Source organism: Lissotriton helveticus, chromosome 4_1, assembly GCF_964261635.1.
Source record: "Lissotriton helveticus chromosome 4_1, aLisHel1.1, whole genome shotgun sequence".
In the NCBI taxonomy this organism is placed as follows: domain Eukaryota; kingdom Metazoa; phylum Chordata; class Amphibia; order Caudata; family Salamandridae; genus Lissotriton; species Lissotriton helveticus.
The window spans coordinates 1,430,387,557-1,430,403,253 of record NC_136063.1 but is presented as its reverse complement, the minus strand read 5'-3'; the positions used below and the strand labels follow the sequence as shown (position 1 = coordinate 1,430,403,253).

At 47.3% G+C, this 15,697-nt stretch overlaps 1 long non-coding RNA gene across 1 annotated transcript in view; it reads right to left on the bottom strand.

Annotated features, from left to right (window-relative positions):
- The window catches only part of LOC144827539 (uncharacterized), a 28,601-nt gene extending 15,623 nt beyond the window's left edge, over positions 1 to 12,978 (bottom strand). Inside the window, exons 1-2 of the long non-coding RNA XR_013610243.1 lie at positions 12,964 to 12,978; positions 8,416 to 8,487 (exon numbers count right to left, since the gene is read on the bottom strand). This is a non-coding gene — a long non-coding RNA (uncharacterized LOC144827539). The remainder of the gene's footprint in view (positions 1 to 8,415; positions 8,488 to 12,963) is intronic.
- Between the last annotated feature and the right edge of the window lie 2,719 nt (positions 12,979 to 15,697).

Below are 15,697 nucleotides of genomic sequence, written 5' to 3'. Positions count from 1 at the left end.
GTATGAAGTGGTGCGTCTGCGGTTCACTAGACATGTCTCCCCAGGCGGCAGTCAACGTGTGTACGAGAGATGCGTGTGCCAGGAACTGGCCGGCTGGGAGGGATGTGTCTTCCACAAGGGTCGCAAAAGGCAGAAGAGCGCCATCGGAGTAAAGGTCACCCACTGTTTCCAATTTTAAAGTTCCTGCTGAGCACTCAGATTGAAGATGTATAAATTCCGGGTCCAGTAAAAAGTCTTCAAACACTAGCAATTTTCTTCATGAAAGTTCTGTCCGTATTCGGGAGTGTCAATGATGCATAAAAGTAGTATCAATCTTATGACAAATCAAAACGTGAATAAACGTGAGGTTGGTTCTTTTTATTTCCAAATATCAGCCAGTTCTGCAGCCAACACGTGTTTCGTTAGGCATCAGTCATATGCCACACAACTTCCTCAGGGCTGCATGCCAGAAAAATATATAATACAAAATTTGTATCACAATGCTTGCCCAATTATAATAATAACACTTATCAGGAAATAATTTTTAACTTATAAACTAATCACCTCTTAAGTGAAAGAGTAAGGCAAAGATCCGTAAGTGCGCACCAAATACAAGAACTCCTGTGACTCCCAATGTGAAATTTACAACCTACACAAAACATTCCGGTTTTGTAGCCAAATCCATAAGTATAGGAATAATATTTACCTATATTAAACAATTCGATTTCAGTGATATCAGAGTTAACAAATGAAAGAACTAAACGCAGAAATTGAGTCTGGAATGACATAAGGGCACCCTTAGTCCAGACGCCAAGATTTTAGCCCACCTTGACAATAAAATCTCTACAGTCATCAACATAAGTCAGGTGGCATATTACCTTTTATCGTTTTCTCATTCAATAAATCATGGTCTCACTCCAGTCAGGTCGACATCACAAATTTTAATTCTGGATGTAAAATAAAATACTACATCAGTCTATTCCTCATCAGTTTGTATTACCTCGGTATAAACTATCTTTTTAATAATATTTTACCTTATATCGTTTTTCACTTTCAAAAGGTAATTATCTTGCTCCAATCAGATCCTCATCATAACTCCAGGTTTCTAAATATATAAAATATATGAAATAAAACTCCACATGAATCTGTTCCACCGTGGTTTGTATTGCCCAACTATTGGTATCTACAAACAGATGCATTCTTATTTGTAAATTGTTACCTTCAATCGTTTTTCATAGCATATATCGATGTCTAAATCCATTCAAGTCGACATCACAACTTCAGGTTTCTAAACACATGAAGTAAAGCACCACATCAGTATGATTCCGTGTGACATGTATTACACACTTATTATTAAATTTTTACATAGACTTACCCTATGTTTAAATGCTGTCGTCGGCAAGTCCTCACGTCTCAGTCCCACCGGGTGCAGTGGACTGGCGTCTATTACGGCCGCCATGTTTATTTAAATAAAGTTCGATTTGAATATCAAAACAAGACTAGAGTCCGTAGTTCGATGCGGACTCTACTCGCGTTATGAAGAATGTTTATAAACAAATACTATTAGTGATTTAATCATATTTATCGTGCTTAACGCGAGTTTTTAATATTTGTATATTTGTCACCCTAAATATCATGTATGGTATAACTTATCTCAAAATAACCTTCGTATACCAAAATTATACTTAAAAGATTCTTTTTTTGGAAAAATAAGCTATTAGTATCTATCACGTCCGCGCCATCTTGGATTGGGTAAGTGTAAGATTACTTGTGAAGTAGTGTTAGAAGCACTCATAAATATTCCGTATTTAGAAGCGGTCCTATTTTGCGTAATTGAGTTAAACTAAACCAATAGTAAATATATTACCTGGTTTATCATATTTATTAGCCCCCACGCGAGTTTTACTGCAATTTTATATATGTGATACTAAATCTATTCTAAGATATAATATGTCCATGATGAGCCTTAATTTACCAAAATGACATTTAAATAATTCATTTTGATGAGATATGCTATTAGTTTTTTTCAATTTTAAAGCGTCAGTACCTTCTTAAGTTGGGCAAACTTGACACGGAGTCATGATCCTATTTAAACGATCTTCATGCGTCTTCGCAGTCTATAAATCCATTGTTTTATAGACTTATTTATAAAGGTCTAATTAACTTGCGGGTCAAAAAATATAAGCGACCAGTCAATTGGGTGCCCCCAGTCACGCCATCAATTTCTACTAAGTTAATACTAATATACATATATATACCTAATTACATCGTGATTTGTGTTATATCAATATTTCCGTGAGCGACATCACTAATGTAATTATAACATCTTAATTAAGATACTTGGGGACACAGCATAGGCATGAGAGAAATCCACAGGGTAATAGTCAAAATTAAATACTGTACACCTAAACAGAGCATACACTATACATTTCAGCAACAAATTATTACAAAACTAAATTACGGTCCCAGTTAGTTAGTGATGTCGCTCACGGAAATATTGATATAATAGAAATTGATGGCGTGACTGGGGGCACCCAATTGACTGGTCGCTTATATTTTTTGACCCGCAAGTTAATTAGACCTTTATAAATAAGTCTATAAAACAATGGATTTATAGACTGCGAAGACGCATGAAGATCGTTTAAATAGGATCATGACTCCGTGTCAAGTTTGCCCAACTTAAGAAGGTACTGACGCTTTAAAATTGAAAAAAACTAATAGCATATCTCATCAAAATGAATTATTTAAATGTCATTTTGGTAAATTAAGGCTCATCATGGACATATTATATCTTAGAATAGATTTAGTATCACATATATAAAATTGCAGTAAAACTCGCGTGGGGGCTAATAAATATGATAAACCAGGTAATATATTTACTATTGGTTTAGTTTAACTCAATTACGCAAAATAGGACCGCTTCTAAATACGGAATATTTATGAGTGCTTCTAACACTACTTCACAAGTAATCTTACACTTACCCAATCCAAGATGGCGCGGACGTGATAGATACTAATAGCTTATTTTTCCAAAAAAAAGAATCTTTTAAGTATAATTTTGGTATACGAAGGTTATTTTGAGATAAGTTATACCATACATGATATTTAGGGTGACAAATATACAAATATTAAAAACTCGCGTTAAGCACGATAAATATGATTAAATCACTAATAGTATTTGTTTATAAACATTCTTCATAACGCGAGTAGAGTCCGCATCGAACTACGGACTCTAGTCTTGTTTTGATATTCAAATCGAACTTTATTTAAATAAACATGGCGGCCGTAATAGACGCCAGTCCACTGCACCCGGTGGGACTGAGACGTGAGGACTTGCCGACGACAGCATTTAAACATAGGGTAAGTCTATGTAAAAATTTAATAATAAGTGTGTAATACATGTCACACGGAATCATACTGATGTGGTGCTTTACTTCATGTGTTTAGAAACCTGAAGTTGTGATGTCGACTTGAATGGATTTAGACATCGATATATGCTATGAAAAACGATTGAAGGTAACAATTTACAAATAAGAATGCATCTGTTTGTAGATACCAATAGTTGGGCAATACAAACCACGGTGGAACAGATTCATGTGGAGTTTTATTTCATATATTTTATATATTTAGAAACCTGGAGTTATGATGAGGATCTGATTGGAGCAAGATAATTACCTTTTGAAAGTGAAAAACGATATAAGGTAAAATATTATTAAAAAGATAGTTTATACCGAGGTAATACAAACTGATGAGGAATAGACTGATGTAGTATTTTATTTTACATCCAGAATTAAAATTTGTGATGTCGACCTGACTGGAGTGAGACCATGATTTATTGAATGAGAAAACGATAAAAGGTAATATGCCACCTGACTTATGTTGATGACTGTAGAGATTTTATTGTCAAGGTGGGCTAAAATCTTGGCGTCTGGACTAAGGGTGCCCTTATGTCATTCCAGACTCAATTTCTGCGTTTAGTTCTTTCATTTGTTAACTCTGATATCACTGAAATCGAATTGTTTAATATAGGTAAATATTATTCCTATACTTATGGATTTGGCTACAAAACCGGAATGTTTTGTGTAGGTTGTAAATTTCACATTGGGAGTCACAGGAGTTCTTGTATTTGGTGCGCACTTACGGATCTTTGCCTTACTCTTTCACTTAAGAGGTGATTAGTTTATAAGTTAAAAATTATTTCCTGATAAGTGTTATTATTATAATTGGGCAAGCATTGTGATACAAATTTTGTATTATATATTTTTCTGGCATGCAGCCCTGAGGAAGTTGTGTGGCATATGACTGATGCCTAACGAAACACGTGTTGGCTGCAGAACTGGCTGATATTTGGAAATAAAAAGAACCAACCTCACGTTTATTCACGTTTTGATTTGTCATAAGATTGATACTACTTTTATGCATCATTGACACTCCCGAATACGGACAGAACTTTCATGAAGAAAATTGCTAGTGTTTGAAGACTTTTTACTGGACCCGGAATTTATACATCTTCAATCTGAGTGCTCAGCAGGAACTTTAAAATTGTAATTTTCAGAGCATAGCTCATTGAATATTGGGGGAGTTTGGTAACCTCCCTCTCTTGCTTGGAGCACCGAACGTAAATTGTTTCAAGTGTACCGTGGCCTTACTTTTGCAGAGCGCCCTTTCAACCTGTTACCTAACTTTGAATTAATTACCCACTGTTTCCACCTCCGCGGCAATCCAGCTATGCAGCCGTGTAGCAGTCAGGATCCCCGCCGTCGTCGGGGTGCCTAATAGTGGCAATATTGGCGCATATGGTGTCGTTGTTCGTGTTAGGCGTAAGCAGCGAAGGAAACACCTGCGTGCCACTGCAAGCAGTAGTTGCGGTGGGCGGGGAGCCCGAGTCAGCGGGTGGAACAGCACTTGTATCTGGAACAGAGACCAAATGGTGGTATCTGTAGCCGTGTCACTTAGGTTCCTGCCGCCCAACCAGCACGACACCCACTGCATTTGTGCTGCTAGATAATATAGCTCCATGTTAGGAACTGCTAGCCCGCCGTCTGTGATGGGCATGTAGAGCTTTGTCAGCGCGACCCGAGGTCTGCCTTTGTTCCAAATCAGGCTTCGTAGCAGGGTCTCAATGTCTCGAAACACCCGGGTAGGCACATACGTTGGTATGTTCGCAAAATAGTATAGCAGTCGTGGCAGCACTATCATCTTAGCCAAGGCTATGCGGCTAGGAACGTTGAGCGGCAGTGTGTTCCAGAACTCCACCTGTGCTCTGATAGAGGCGATCGCCCTCATCAGATTGCCGTCCAAAATGTCTATCGGGTCTCGGTATATGCGTATTCCAAGGTATCTGAACGTGTTGGGATACCACTGCAACCTTCCACCCCCGATGCGTATATCGCATTCGGGAACGTCCGGGCCGAAGGAGTAGGCCCCCGATTTGGCCCAATTCACTCGCAATCCCGACACCTCTTCAAAGGTGTCGAAGACAGCAGCGAGAGACTCCAGGACGCCACTGAGGTCCCTGACGTATAGTAGTAGGTCGTCGGCGTATAGGGATACTATATGTAGTCCGTCCGCCAACGGTATTCCCCAGGTAGCTCCCTGCGACCGGAGTATCATGGCCAGGGGTTCCACAGCCAGAGAGAACAACAGGGGCGACAGTGGACAACCCTGCCTAGTGCCTCTCCGTACGCGAATAGGATCAGAGAGCAAGGTCCCAGTGCGGACCCGTACCGTGGGTTTGTGGTATAAAAGGCCTACCATTGTTAGAAAGTCATCTCCCAACTCAAACTTTTCCAACACCGCTCGCAAGTAGGGCCACTCCACCGAATCAAAAGCTTTCTCCAAGTCAAGCACCAGGCACCCCGCTCGCGGCCACTGCCTCGTGGCGTATTCCTGCAAGCGAAATAGCCGGCGGATATTGTGGGATGTGTGTCTCGTCGGCACAAATCCATTTTGGTCGTGGTGTACCAGTGTGGGAACGAAGGGGGCCAGCCTGCGGGCCAGTGTGGAGGCAAGAATTTTATAGTCCGTGTTCAGGAGCGCGAGAGGGCGATAAGAGCCCATCTGCGTAGTATCTCTGTCAGGCTTGGGCAAGGAGACAAGCGTCGCCTCGTTAAGAGTCGGTGGCAAGTTGAAGTCATCAACAGCCGCGGAGTACATCTTCACTAGTTGCGGAACCAGGATGTGTGGGGCGGCCTTATAAAACTCGGCCGGCAAGCCGTCCGGCCCCGGAGTCTTGCCGTTCGAGAGGTTGAAGATGGCGTCACGGAGTTCCTCGGGATCTAGTGGTGCTCCGAGGTCATCTTGTTGTACCGCGGTTAGGGTGGGTAACCGTATGGCAGAGAGATAATCTACAATGGTGGGTAGCGAGGCATAAAGCCGGGACTGGTACAGAGTTGTATAATGCTCCGTGAACGCCTCATGTATTTGGCGTTGGGAGTAGAGTGCCCTGCCATCTCCGGTTTGTATGGCCGATATTGGAGCCGACCGGTCTTCCCGCGCGATCAGCCAGGTCAGTAGTTTGCCTGGTCTGTCTCCCTGTCTGTGCATCCGAGCAGAGTGTGCCGCAAAATTTACACATTTCAAACGGTTCAGTAGGCGGTCATGTTCCGTCTTAGCCGCAGTTAGTCGGGCGGTCGCACCCCCCCTCGCAAGGTCTTCGAGGCCTAGCAGTTCCGTTTCCAGTCGTGTCAGGTCTCGTTCAATTTGGCCTCTCATGTGTCCCTGCGTTCCCAGGCAGTTCCCCCGCGTCACCACCTTGAAAGCATCCCATTCAATCTGGGGAGAGGACGCTGTGTTAGTGTTTAGTTCAAAGTATTGGGCTGATTGTGCGAGCAGGGATCCTCGGAACGTCGCGTCGAGTAAGAGGTCTGGCTGAAGGGTGTTGGGGTTATGATCCGAGTGGGTGCGGCCCATGTATTGGGAATCTAGGGTCAGCGGGAGGAGGTCAGGGGAAACCATGAATCTGTCCAGGCGTACATGTAATGCGTGCGCGCCCGACCAATATGAGTATATGCGTGCCGTGGGGTTTCGGGCCCTCCATGCGTCGTGCAGGCGCCAGTGTTGGGCCCAGTTGAGGAGTGCCTTCGACGTGACGTGTGCTTGAGCGCTAGGTGGGGGAGCAGTGGACCTGTCTAGGTGGACGTCCAGGACACTGTTGTAGTCGCCTCCGAGGATCCATGGAAGCCCATGCCAGGGCGCCAGCGCTGTGGAGAGGCAGTCAAGGAACCCACCCTGTTCGGTGTTTGGGAAGTATATGGAGGCAAGTACGACCGGGTGTCCATCAAGTCTGCCCCTAACTATCACGTACCGTCCTCCCACATCTATCTGCGTGTCCATAACTGCCCAGGGGGTCCCCGGTTTTATCCGTATGAGCGTCCCGCGGGCATAGGAGGAGTACTCAGTGGCATAAATTTGTCCGCGCCATCTCCTGCGCAGCGCATGGACCTCAGCCGCATTTAAATGTGTTTCTTGTAGTAATACTACATGGAATTTGTGGCGGCGTAAGTATGAGTAGATCTGGTAGCGCCTCGATGGTGTGTGCATTCCTCTCACATTCCATGTGCATATCTTAATCTCAGCCATAACTGCTATCACCGCTGGAGGTATCTGCTCCCCCCGCCATCCACCCCCCATGCAACCGTTCCCTCAAGGTTTCCCGCCTCCCCCGCACACCCCCCGCGGACACAGATCTCGGCATGTTCAGCAAAGGCATAGGCACTACTCTGATGTGGGGAAGAAGGAATGTAACTGGGTTCATTAACATTGCTAAACAGTAGAAAATACCAAGAGGTCGGCAACGAAACATGGTGCCGTCCAAACACGCCAATAGGGCGAAAGATTAACATTCAAGTCTAGGGGGCAGCTTAAGCTAGGTACCAATAAGGCAGATCTTCAATGTCTAAGCAAGTGAGTTCAATCTGTCACCCTTCCCCGGGCTACTAACGGTTCCCACCATATAGTCTAATGTGGCTTCCAAGTAGGCCATGTCTTCTCCAGTGGTCGGCCTCTGGGTGTCTATGCATATAACAGCATTAGGAGCCAGGTGTGCTCCCCAATCGTGTGTGGCAGGAGTGCGTTTACTCGGTGTGGATGGAGGACTTAACAATCCCACCCCTAGATCGCCCTTTCAGCGTCCATACCTCTGGGTGTGCACTCACCGCGCCAGGACTTTTCCGACTGCTGCCAGGGCGGCGAGGGACTGTTCCAGGTGTAGCCGTGTCCAAATTGTCTCAACGATTGTTTATCCTGGAGTCCCACCTCCGCCACCCTGGTGTCGGCCGTTAGTCACACATGGTATGAGTTAGTGAGGCATGTCAGCCGTTTGTGGCGTGTTTCCTTATTTTGTATCATTACCCAGGTTCTGAGGGACAAAGGGTCACCCCATTTTCTCTATAGGCCCCTAAGAGAGCATGGAGTAGACTCTTTGATTACACTCACCATTCCCTCCAAATGTGGTGCCAACTCCGGAGACACAAAGATCATGTGGCAAATTTCTGCATTTGTGGCATGCTATCTAGGGGAAGAACCAGAGAAATAGCCTTTGTAATACTGACCATGTTAAGTACCTTTATTGTAAATACTTACATTGTACTAATTTGAAGCACACATTTTGGACAGTTTGGTTACGTAGGCAGTAACTCTATTCCATTCCACCTCATCAATTTGCATTCCAATATGCACCACCCATTTTTCTTTTAAATCAATCAAAGGAGTACTCACATATTTATCTGCGCAACCACATGTTCCCTACCCTTATCTTAGTGACCTAGCCTGACCTCGTCAGTGCCGGTCGCTCCACCCGCCGCTTGGCCCCTCCAGGTAGTCACCGGTTCCCTGCTGCCGCCGCCGCTCGCATCGCTGCCCTGATTGTGCCCCCACTGTGGTTTGTAGAATCGCCGTAGTATTGCCCTGATTTGTACTGTTCTGTCTGTTCCTGTTGCCTTGTGCTGTGTACTGTTCTGCCCCCTGTTTCGCTGTAGTCATGCCCTGATTTGTACTCTTCTGTTCCTGTTGCCCTAGCGCTTCTGTCCCCGCTGTTGCCCACCCCGCTCCCTGCCGCTGCTCCCCCGCGCCCCCGCCCCCACTCCTGCTGGTTTCCCTCGACCCTCCCATTCGCCACCCCGCTCCCACCTCCCAGCTGCTCCTCCCTCGCTCCGCCCCCCCACTCTCCATTTATGTCAGAGTCCGGGCGTACCCGCAGTGGGCGCGCCAAAGGCAAGCCCGTCTACGCCCGTCCACGTCTGGACAGCGCCAGACCCCCTGGCCCCCGCAGATGCCAGCCCACCCGCCAGACCTACAACGCAGCCACCCTCAACGCACTCAACAACGGCCGGATCCCCGGTTGCCACCGAGCCACCCCAGGACGCACCCACGGACCCTTCACCTGCCAATCCTGCAAGTTCTCCTGCATCCGGACCTGCACTGCACCCGCCAAACCGAGCACCAGCAGCAACCACCTGAAGTGCATCCTGCTCAACACCCGCTCCGTCCACAGACACGCCGTCGAACTCTGGAACCTCCTCCACTCCACATCTCCAGACGTCGCCTTCCTCACGGAAACCTGGATGAACGCCTCCTCAGCGCCCGACATCGCCATCGCCATCCCGGACGGATACAAGATCACCCGGAGGGACTGCGTCAACCAGACAGGAGGAGGCATCGCCATCGTCCACAAGAACACCATCCACATCACGACCAACACCGACGACACCCTCACAACCGCCGAACACCTGCACTTCCAGATACACACTGACCCCAAGACCACCCTCAGAGGCACCCTCATCTACAGACCGCCGGGACCACGCACACAATTCAGCGAAGACACCGCCGACTTCATCAGCCCGCACGCCCTCCCCTCCGCTGACTACATCCTCTTAGGGGACCTCAACTTCCACCTGGAGAACAACAATGACCGCAACACCACCACCCTGCTGGACAACCTCGCCAACCTCGGACTCAAGCAACTGGTGACCACCCCCACCCACTATGCCGGCCACACGCTTGACCCCGTCTTCTCCTCCAGCAAGGACATCTCCTTCAGCCACGCCACCGGACTCCACTGGACAGACCACAGCTGCGTCCACATCAGCTTCAGAAGGACCACGCTCCACCACCACCCACAACAGGTTCCCCGCAGAAGCTGGAACAAGATCACCATCGACCAGCTTGCCACATCCCTGAGCCAGAACCCTCCCGCCAGCTCAACGAACCCCAACCAAGCCGCCAACAACTTCACAAGGTGGATCAGCAACTGCGCAGACGACCTCGCTCCACTGAAGACCCCCCCCATCAGACCCGGCAACAAGTGAAGAAGCGTGGCTCAGTGGTTAGAGGCGGCAGACCCGGAAGCTGAGATCGGCCGTGGACCAGGGTTCGATTCCCCGCCTCGGCGGGTCTCGGGCTCAAAAATTCCACGGACTCGACAATTCTCGCTCCGGTGCCTACTCGACTCACGGGGTCACACTCTGCGACTCTGGGCAATAGCTTGCTTAATCTCCACTACGGCCCCTCGCGGCGGGATGCCTGGCTTTCAACTTGTGGATACCCTGCCGGGGTATCTCACAGGGGAATACCAGGACGGGTTCCCTAAGCAAGCGCCTTGATACCTTCGGGTGATACGTGCGCTATATAAGTCGCAATACATTTACATTTACAAGAAAGCATCCTGGTTCACCGACGAACTCAAGAGCTCTAAGAAGAACTGCCGAGCCCTCGAGAGAGCCTGGTGCAGAGACCCGACAACAGACAACATGACCACCCTCAAACACGCCACCCGAAAACACCACTAGCTGATCCACACCACCAAGAAAACCGCATTCAAGGAACGACTAGACAACAACGCCCACAACAGCAAGGAACTCTTCAACATCGTCAAAGAGCTCTCGAACCCTAGCGCCGGAAACAACGACATCACCCCATCACAAGACCTCTGCGACTCGCTCGCCTCGTTCTTCCACAGCAAGATCGCAGATATACACAACAGTTTCAGCACACAGCCGACGCACCCTACGACCGCACCAACGCCCCCCACCACTACCCTCCGCGCCTGGACCCCGATCAACACCGAAGACACCATCCACACGATGAACTCCATCCACTCCGGATCACCAACCGACCCCTGCCCTCACCACGTCTTCAACAAGGCCGACTCCATCATCGTACCCCATCTCCGGGACATCATCAACGCCTCCTTCGACACCGCCACCTTCCCAGAGAGCTGGAAGCACGCCGAACTCAGGGCCCTACTGAAGAAACCATCAGCGGACCCCACCGACCTCAAAAACTACCGCCCCATCTCGCTCCTTCCTTTTCCTGCCAAAGTCATCGAGAAGACCGTCAACAGACAGCTAGCCGCCTTCCTCGAGACGAATGGATCCCTCGACCACTCGCAGTCCGGTTTCAGAGCCAACCACAGCACCGAGACCGCCCTCATCGCAGCCACTGACGACATCCGAGCCCTGCTCGACAACGGGGAAACAGCCGCACTCATCCTCCTGGACCTCTCCGCAGCGTTTGACACGGTCTGCCACCACACCCTAGTGCAGCGCCTCAGCAACATCGGAATCCAGGAGAAGGCACTGGAGTGGATCATCTCCTTCCTCACCGGAAGAAACCAGAGAGTCCGCCTCCCCCGTTCAGATCAGAGGCTACCGAAGTCATCTGCGGCGTACTACAAGGATCATCGCTCAGCCCCACGCTGTTCAACATCTACATGAGCCCCCTCGCGACCATCGCACGCCAACACAACCTCAACATCATCTCCTACGCCGACGTCACCCAGCTGATCCTCTCCCTCACCAACGACCCCGCAACCGCCAGAACCAACCTACACAAAGGGATGAAAGACGTAGCCGAGTGGATGATGAACAGCCGCCTGAAACTGAACTCGGATAAGACGGAAGTCCTCATCCTGGGATCATCACCCTCCGCCTGGGACGACTCCTGGTGGCCCCCTGCACTGGGCAGCGCACCCAAACCAACGGACCACGCACGCAACATGGGCTTCATCCTGGACTCCTCCCTCTCGATGACCAGACAATTCAACGCTGTCTCCTCGTCATACTTCAACATCCTACGCATGCTACGGAAGATCTTCCGGTGGATCCCCACCGAAACCAGGAAGACGGTCACCCTGGCGCTCATCACCAGCCGACTGGACTACGGTAGCTCTCTCTACGCCGGAACCACAGCCAAACTTCAGAGAAGCCTCCAGCACATTCAGAACGCCTCAGCACGACTCATCCTGGACATCCCCCGACACAGCCACATCTCCGGACACCTGAGAGACCTGCACTGGCTCCCCATCAGCAAGAGAATCACGTTCCGACTCCTCACCCACGCACACAAAGCTCTCCACAACCAAGGCCCCAGATACCTCAACGACCGCCTGACCTTCTACACTCCCACCCGCCAGCTACGATCGACCAGCCACGCCCTCACCGCTGTTCCCCGCATCCGAAGAGCCACAACGGGAGGAAGATCCTTCTCCTACCTGGCGGCCAAGACATGGAACTCCCTCCCCATCCACCTCCGCCTGACCCAAGACCACCTCTCCTTCAGGAAGCAACTCAAGACCTGGCTGTTCGAGCAGTAGCGGACCCCCCCCTCAAGCGCCTTGAGACCCTCCGGGTGAGTAGCGCGCTATACAAATGCTTTGATTGATTGATTGATTGATTAGTGTAGCTTGAGAAAGTAGAAAACATCTCCAAAAGTACAGAAAACAATCTTGAATGTGGATAGCCTAAGCAATGTGAGTGACCCGGGGTGCCTGCTTGTGTGTGCAGAGCTCAAGAGTCAGAATTCAAGAGGGCATGTCAAAGCCAATAGTAAAAACTTCATAACATTTCCCAATGTACAACATAATGCACATTTGTGCACCACTGCCTATAGCATCACACACTTAATTTCCCAATGTACAACATAATGCATGTTTGAACACCTTTGCACATAACACTACACTCTGAGACAGAGAAGTACATTCCACACCTTTTTCTCTCTCTCTCATGCTTTTAAATGCACATCCCAGACGTTCTGTTCCTGGCAAGGCTGTTCTACTCTGTGAAAACCCTCCGACTCTGCAGCTTTAAGGAGACATGAAATGCAAGTGCAAAGTGGAAATAAAACACATAAAATCAATTAAAACAACGGTAGTCAAAGGCACTACATTCCACCCCATTACCCTTGACTATCTTAACATACATATCTAAAATCAACTGTCTAAGTGAAAACACAAACATAAAATGAAGCACACATTAAAACAGTAACATGATAAAATCATGTAACTTATTCGTTCATCTAAAATAGCTCATGTATATCTGATAATAACTCAGCTACCGAAATAAATGTGTGTTGAATACACAAATAGTATCAAGCATGTTAACTTATTAATGCTTCTAGTATTTTAATGGCTAATACTGGAGCTTCTACTATTAAAGCAGCCAAACTAATAACTGCTATCTAAAATAATAAATAAACCTTAACATAATTTACATCAAGCTGAACAGTTTCTCTTTTCTGCAATGCTAGATTCAATGAAAAAATATCCTCCATCAGTTCTAATTGTCGAAATATACACAGCCCTCCTGCTTTATTTAAAATGATATTGTTTCGCATTTTTTCATTCAAAAGTACGCTTGGTTCAGTTCAGTCTCATTTGAGCATACTCAAAAACAGTCTGTGCTAAGCACACATCTGGTTGATTCAGCCAAAGGATGTCAGCAACTGTATCAGTATGAGCTGTCAGGTGGTCACTTCGGGGTTGGAGGCTCCCACACCCTCACCGCCCCACTCAGACACAGGCACCAATGTAATGTAATGTAATGGTACTTGTATAGCGCACGAATCACCATGAGGCATCTCGGCGCTTGTACGAATACCGCTGAGGAACCCTTCCTGGCCTTTCCCTGTGAAGTGCCCACTCCTGGGCACCCCCAAGGTGAAGCCAGGCATCCTAGCGTTGTTGGGGCCTTTGTGGAGATTAAGCAAGCTATTGCCCAGAGTTGCAGAGTGGGACCCATGATTAGAATAGGCACCGAGGCGAGAATTATCAGGTCCGAGGAAGTTGAGCCCAAGACCCACCGAGGTGGGAATTGAACCCTGGTCCCGGGCTAGACCTCTGCATCAGGGTCTGCCGCTCTAACCATTGAGCCACACTTCTCCACACAGCCAACATGCAGGGCAGGGACATCAGGTACACCAACACTTTGCAGCATGATCTAAAAGAGAAACAAGCATCAGTCTTCTTGCAAAAAAACATTTTCCAGAAACCACATGTTCTCCTTTTTCTGTTTTGAGTCTGATGACAAAGTTTTATCTTTTCTGTCTGCACTTTTCTTGGCTGGTTCCTGGAAATTATCTGCAAATTCTACCCACATTTTGGCCTCTCGGTTCTTCATAGTGGGATCAAACTCTCCTTCCCCTCGCTCAGTAAGAAGGGCTGGGGCAGTCCCCTTCCAGACTATCTCTCCATACAATGCTGAATAAGTACATCCTTGATCATTTGGCATCGGCCCAAGGCAATCTATCTGTCCTATCTGCGCTGGTAATTTTCCTTTCTCCAATTGAGCCCTCACCTCCTGTAGGACTGGTTTGTGCTGTGCATGCTGACAAATAGAAATCACAGTTCTAAGTAGGTCTAGGGGAATATGCATCCCTTCTTTCTCTGCTGACCTGTTAGTTAGTGGCTTTGTCTCCCAGGTGTCCATATTTCTGGTGTCCCAAATTAGTAATTCCCACCAATTAGAATTCTTCTTGTCACCTCTGCCTTCAAGCTTTTATACTTTCCATCTGTAAGGAAATTAAAGCACCTGTCTATAAAATGAATGGGACAATGAACATCTACATGATGCACAGTAACTGTGTTTTGCAGTAACATTTCCCAACTCTCTTGCCACAATTCCTTGTTCCACTTCACAGTGCAATCCTGTGTCTCAGGCACCTCAAGCACCACCCCAGGATTTTCTACTGGGACCTGCACCAGCGGTGCAGGCAAAACTGCAGTTTCTGCCAGAATGTACCACTTAATCACATTTGCTTCTTGTGCATTGCCTGTTCTGTATGATTCCGGAGAAATCATCATCCATTGCATTAGAGAAAATCAAATTTCAAAATCACACTGTGCCTTATTTTCATCTGCCCAGTGTCTGTCAGTGTGCACAAACAACTGTATCTGTCCAGTGTCTGTCAAAGTGCAGTGACACACTAGCAACTGTTTTCCAAAGGGAGTAAACTACTCTCCAGCATCTGCCAATATTTTAATACAAAGGTCCAAAATCACTCTCTTTGTTTCCTTGTTTTTCCCACATACTCCAAGTAGCATACTTCCCCCTGAACTGTCACATGTAACTCAATGTCTCCTTTCTGTATTGGCCACACGTCTGAAACACATTGTATAGCCTCTTTTGCAGATTCAAAAGCACATTGATGCTTCTCTCCCCACTCAATCATGTTTAAGAATAGCATTTTTCATAATTTCTTCTGCTTTAAGTTACTGCATATAGTCTCTTAATGTAAACCAAGGTTTCTCACTCACGGGCCAGTCTGACTCTTGACTGCATCCAGCAATCGCTCATAGTAACATGCAAATTTGTTTATCTTCTCTGTTATTTCTAAAATATTCCTGCACATTACAGTCAAGGCTAGGCGCATAAGACTGTGGTATATTTTCGCCATTCAACATCACTTCAGAGGCTCCAAAATCAAACGCAAAAACCATGTTAGA